The 5,906-nt window shown below is 37.7% G+C and overlaps 1 long non-coding RNA gene across 1 annotated transcript; it reads left to right on the plus strand.

The window, feature by feature from the left end:
- Positions 1-2,146: 2,146 nt before the first annotated feature.
- Positions 2,147-4,826, plus strand: LOC124881498. Its single transcript, XR_007041672.1, has 4 exons — positions 2,147-2,247; positions 3,875-4,078; positions 4,143-4,250; positions 4,330-4,826. It is a non-coding gene; the product is annotated as an uncharacterized LOC124881498 (long non-coding RNA).
- The last annotated feature ends 1,080 nt before the right edge of the window (positions 4,827-5,906 follow it).

Raw genomic sequence — 5,906 nt, forward strand, 5'->3', positions numbered from 1 at the left:
TTTTGTGAGATAGGAATTTTGGGTTTTCATGAGCTGTATGCCGCAATCATCCGTATTAAGACAATAAAAGACCTGAAATATTTCAGTTAGTGTGCAATGAATCTAAAATATATGAATGTTAAATTTTCATCATGACATTATGGAAAATAATGAACTTTATCACAATATGCTAATATTTTGAGAAGGACCTGTACTCCAGATGAACCAAATTTTCAGTTTGATACAGGCATTGTCTGCAAACATGTTCAGCCAGTAGTTTGGTAAATACTCTTTTTTTGACTTTTCAAAGACTTCTTCATATTGGATCAGTAAACCAATTATGTTATATTTCTGGAGGTGGGTCAAGCAAAACCTCACCATTGCATGCATGTAAAATGTGTAGCCTTCACTTTTCAACGTATTGTAATGGTACATTATTCTTTATACTGTTTCCCCTAAAGCATATCCTGTGTAAGACAGGTGACTGCCCACTGCTAGATAGTGTTTTTCATTTTGGTTTAATTGGATAAATATTTTCTGCAGTCCTGCTGCAAACATGCAGTGCATCCAGACATAACGGTTTCCCATAAAGCAATGGTGTGTTGGATTTATAATGCTGCTGCTCCAAAATGGTATTGCCGGATAGATGATATATCTACTATTTTTAATTGTGCACATAAGGTTATCTCTCTCCATTGGCTGTCACTGTACCTATACCTCCTTCTCGCCACAATGGCCGCGCACATTTTTGCATGCCAGTTTGCACCTGCCTGTCAGTTGTGCTAAATACAGACACAAAAACTGCACCCGCAATCCATTTAAGGTTTGATAAATTGCATTGTGGGTGTTAATGTGGGTTGAAAATCTGCATTTGTATTAATGACCATCCCACCAAATTATCTTGCTCGGCTCTAGAAAACCTTTGGCGGGGGTCTGACTGCCTTGAACTGTAACCCTAAGGATCATGTAAGAAACCTCCACACAATCCAAGAGCCCTTGCTTGTGCTGTTCAACAATCCTATAACAATCCTATATTCAAACACAGCAAGCCTTTCTGCCTATTGCATCAGAGGGTAAGGATCATGTAATTGCCCGTGAGACAATCACATAAAAGCCAGATTTATGTGTAGATTTAGATTTGTTTTCAGGCAAATGATTGTAAACTGATTTGATTGTAAATGCAGCTTTCAATAAATTGCTTAATCTATTTGTTTCTGTCTCTTCTATTTTTGCCTTTCAAAGCTATACTCACAACCCAGTCAATATCCATCAGCACCAAATGGATATTGACCCTGTATGTATTTATGTGTTTGTTTTTTGTTTTTGTTTTTAAGAAAGAAGGATACACAAACAATTTATTAATTCAAAGTGTTTTTTTATGAAAATGTAAATATTTAAAGTTTTTCATTGTGTTTGATATGGTTATAATCTCTTGTGTTTGCCGTGATTAATTGGTGTTTTGTTAAAACATCGGTTTGCCTTTAGATTTGCTACATCTTACATTCACTTTGCTTTGTTTTGGGTTGAATTAAAGGTGTCGTGATTGCCTGTGCACCTTACAAGTATTGATGCATGTACAGTTGGAACTGTGTTCCCTCCATTCCCCCCAAATGATCTTCTTCATTAATTTTGACGTAGCAGGAAATGAGCTTGTTCTTTGCTTGAGGGAACATCTAAATTAGAACAACCAGTTTAATCCAGAGATTGGAAGGTTTAAAAGATTAAGCTCATCTCATTCTCACACCAAAAATATATATATATAAATAAGTTGAATAAAATGAACGGTGACATTTCTGATTTATCTTGTACAAGGTTATCAGACAGCAAATTATCGCCCTCCAGCTGCCTTAGTGTTAATGATTTTTTTTGTGCTATTGTTTTGTGCCCAGAGTGATACGTGTGAGATCCAGGTAGAGCATGCACAATTCTGCTTTAACGCCAGTTATTTTCTAGAGCCTTTTTGTTTTCCTTTGCCCTCTCCAGAGACCCAGTAGCCGATTCAAAACACGAGGCATTTGACTTGGGTGTCAGAGGATTTTCGCTCAGATGTTTGACTGTTGAACTGTTCACCCAGAGGCCTGTCTTAGCAGCAGTCAACTAGACTCAAAGGAGGAGAAGAGGAGAAGGGGAGAGAGGAAGAAGACGAGGAGGAGGTTAACAGCTGAGACAACAATGTATTGTACAATATCCTGCCCTGTGGGAGGTCTATTGAGTGAAAGCACTCTGAGCTTCAGTTGTTTGCGGTGCATCCCTGGGACCAGGATGAATGTAAGCCCCATGTTGCATTTGTTTCTAGCTTAACCTGTGTGTTTTCTGTATTATTTTGGGGGGTTACATTAGTTCAGATCCTATAAATAAAAAAATCTATCAGTTTTTTTATTATTCAGTTTTTGTCTTTTAACTCTAAATATATGAGAAAAATAATACAGAAGGTTACTTTTATGTGTTTTGATTATTATTTTTTTTTTTTCAATTTAAGAACTGATACCAAGGTCAGAGTTGATGTCCCCTACTGTTGTTTCACATTATCTGCATCTGGTTTTCTGTCTAAAACAATGTCTGAAAGTGCTTTATGTGGTCGTATGACTGGAAAACCATTGTATAGGTTCAGTCCCTTTACCTTAAATGGCTCAAAGACATCTAGGTTAAATTTGCCATATATTTGGTTTAACAGTTAAACTTTTTTCAATGTCTACAATTGGTTTTATCTAAAGTGTTAAACATTTAGGCTGTGCAGGTGGTGCACTAACAAGACACTTTCTTGGGATCACCGGAGACACCATTTAGTTAATTTTTATAAAAAATGTTCAACATAAATCATCATTTTCAAGCATAACTTTACTGTCATAAAGCTGCCACACTTCTGTGACCAAATAGCTCATAACACAGTGGTGACCCAGTACTGAATGTCTTTGAGACAGATGAGAAACAGAATTTAATTTGTATTTGTCATTCATGCTATAACAACAATGAAAATACTTTGACTGCTACACATCAAAAGTCTTGGATTTGTATGTTATTTGCATGTCTATGCTTTATAAATATGCAGCTCATGTAGAAAAGACAGTGTTCCTGTGTTTGGGCAACGGTTTGGCGCGCTTTTTATCATGGTTATGAATTTCTGCAGAACAGGTCTTTGTTTAGACTTCTGAAAAATGTCTGAAGGCCTATCAAAAACATTTATGCCAAATATATACTAACTAGATACCTATGGTGTAGCAGATAGCGGGAGTTCTTAAATGTGCTGCATAATTGATTTGATGGTCAGAGAACATGAAGATCACCCTGAAGACTTTTTCTAAATTGAATTGAGCAAGTCAGCACAGCATTCCCACCCCGGCTTTCACTTCTGCAAAGGTAATCAATAATTAAGGCATGTTGTGACAAGGATTAAAATACCCCTAAAGTAAGATAACACTTCGCCCTTTTAACCTTTTTTAATGGGTGAGAGTGTATGCACAGCTAACTCCAATTGATAATGTTGACTGAGACACTATTATGGGATGACTTTGCACATTATATAATGTGTACATTTTATATAAAAGTATTTTTTAATACATACAACATATTTTGGAAACAAGTCTTAACTTAGTCTGTGTATAAGTTAGTTTTGATACTGCCTAAATGCTTTCCACACACCCAGGATGTCGGAGTCTGGGAGTGTTCATGTCTTGTTTTTTGCCTGCTGCTAACACTTACTACTAGATGCTGCCAAGATCCTCTGGTGTGGATGGTAGCAGGTGTTCCTCATTTCCATCAACCTGGAGAAGTATAAGAAGGTGGCACTCCAGGGCCTGAGTGTTAACCTATGTGGTAACTCCAAATGGCCAAGCTATGAGATCTCAGTCTAAAGTTAAAGTTCATAGTCTCTTCCCTCTCTTGTGCTCCATCCTAGGAAATCTCAAGTCCTGGTCTCAAGTCCCTGCGACCTTCAGCTCTGGCTTTAAGTCCTCAGTTTGCATCCTACCTCAGCCTAAGTATTCAAGCCTCAAAAGAAACCCATTTTGGATCAAGCTCCGGCTGACAGCTCAATACCGACATCTCCATGCAAGCGAACCCTGCTCACCCTCCACCAATTGCTTCACCGAATCTTCACCAGGTAACCTCAAATCAGTAAATTGATCTGGATAATTTAACTGCCAAATACTCACCCAAAGTCTCAGCAGAGTACTCACCATCTTTCTGGACAACTCACCGTTTCCGCAGCAGCGTATATTCGGTTATCCCAGGCTCCGCATCATTCCTCCACTCCAACCACCATTCATCAAACAGTAAGCAAAGATCTTGATCCAGTTCCCAGTAATCCCCATTTGTCTCCAGAGTACTTACCTGTCCTCCTTTCCCATACAGTGCTGTGCCTCCAGTCCTGGTTCCAGTTCAATATCCACTACCTGTCAAAATAAACTTTTCTCCTGCCTCCTGAGTGTCATTCTGCATGTGGGTCAAATCAGTGAAGAAAACAATGACACAGGAAGTTTAAATCAGGTGGTTTAGTTAATATAGAATATATTAGGTCTTCCAGCTTGAGTACAGCTAGATAAAAGAATTGCATTTGGCTGTCGTAAATGATCAATACGGGACATCTCGGAGACATGGTTCTCTGAAGTGCTCAGACAGACTGGTGTGTCTGGAGGATGCATTTGAGCAGCTGATGAAACAAATAGGCGTATCCCACCACGATTGTGATGTGCTATATTTCCCAATAGGGTTTCTCCATTTTTGTTGTGTCACTCCCCCAATTGTCCCATATTCACAATTAAATCTAGGTTGCATCACTTTTTAGGACTTTCTCAGCGTTTCTCTCTTACAGAGTAATATATTAGATGTCAGTTGAACATGTGAGTTGTGAAGCCACTGAAGTTCTCTTGTCTTCAGTAGAGTTCGTTATTTTTTCTTTTTCTTTTGAGGGAACAATATTTAGCTTTGAATTTTTAAAACTGCAAATGTGTATGTCATTAACAAGTCCTTGCTGAGCAAAAAGCTAAGCAAGTGGTCTGAGTCGATGTGTTATTTGTGACTCATTAGATGTTCCTTGTTTTATGAAATCTTCCTTTCAAAATAAACCCGTAGGGGGTTTTGTAGAAATCCAAAGATGATAAACGAAGAAATGTAGAAATATCTTCAAGACCTTAGCTGTTTATATAATAAACAAATTGGTCAGATAATAAAGACATGCTGTGTTTTTATACTCATTTGAAGCAAAGAAATGTCATTCTTTATGTTGTTCTTTATGGGCAAGTAGCCTCATATTCCCTATTTTTGTATCATGACTTTTCCCACAGGATAATCCCAGAGCTGCTCATTAGAAATTGCTTTTCATCCCACTGGCATTAAAGCCCTTCGAACCCATCGGCTGCCATGTTCTTCAAGCCGATCTACACTTGGATAACCATCCCTCAAGAGACAGGGAGACGGGACATGAAGGCCACTCACAGAAGCAACTGTAGTTGTACCAAAAACAAATAGTCACATTAAATAATAAAAGTGAAACAATGCTGCTGCCAGATCAATTGTAGGAATCAATACCACACAGCCTTGTGCTGAAATGGCCTTTATAGGAGCACAGGTGAGCATTTAGGGAGAAATACCTTTAGGGTTTGTTTACAGTATCTTGTCTAACCTTGTCCCCTGTCTTGTCTCTATTTGTCTTTGCTCACTCACATACAAACCCATGCACTTATTACAGTGTTTATAGTGATTTTTTTAGAAGGAAACAAACACATGCACATTTTAATTCACAATTTCTTTAGCTAAATACAAATTTTTTATTTTTTTTGGAACACAAATTCTTGCTAATTTCCACAAATTACTGATCATCTGAAATTGTGAATTCCTTGTATTGTTTTCACACTTTATTGCTTGCACACTAGTAAATCTCCAAGAAAAAAGTAAAGTGAAATGAAATAATTTAAATTGCTTCTGTCCTT

Source organism: Girardinichthys multiradiatus, chromosome 15 (genome assembly GCF_021462225.1).
Source record: "Girardinichthys multiradiatus isolate DD_20200921_A chromosome 15, DD_fGirMul_XY1, whole genome shotgun sequence".
In the NCBI taxonomy this organism is placed as follows: domain Eukaryota; kingdom Metazoa; phylum Chordata; class Actinopteri; order Cyprinodontiformes; family Goodeidae; genus Girardinichthys; species Girardinichthys multiradiatus.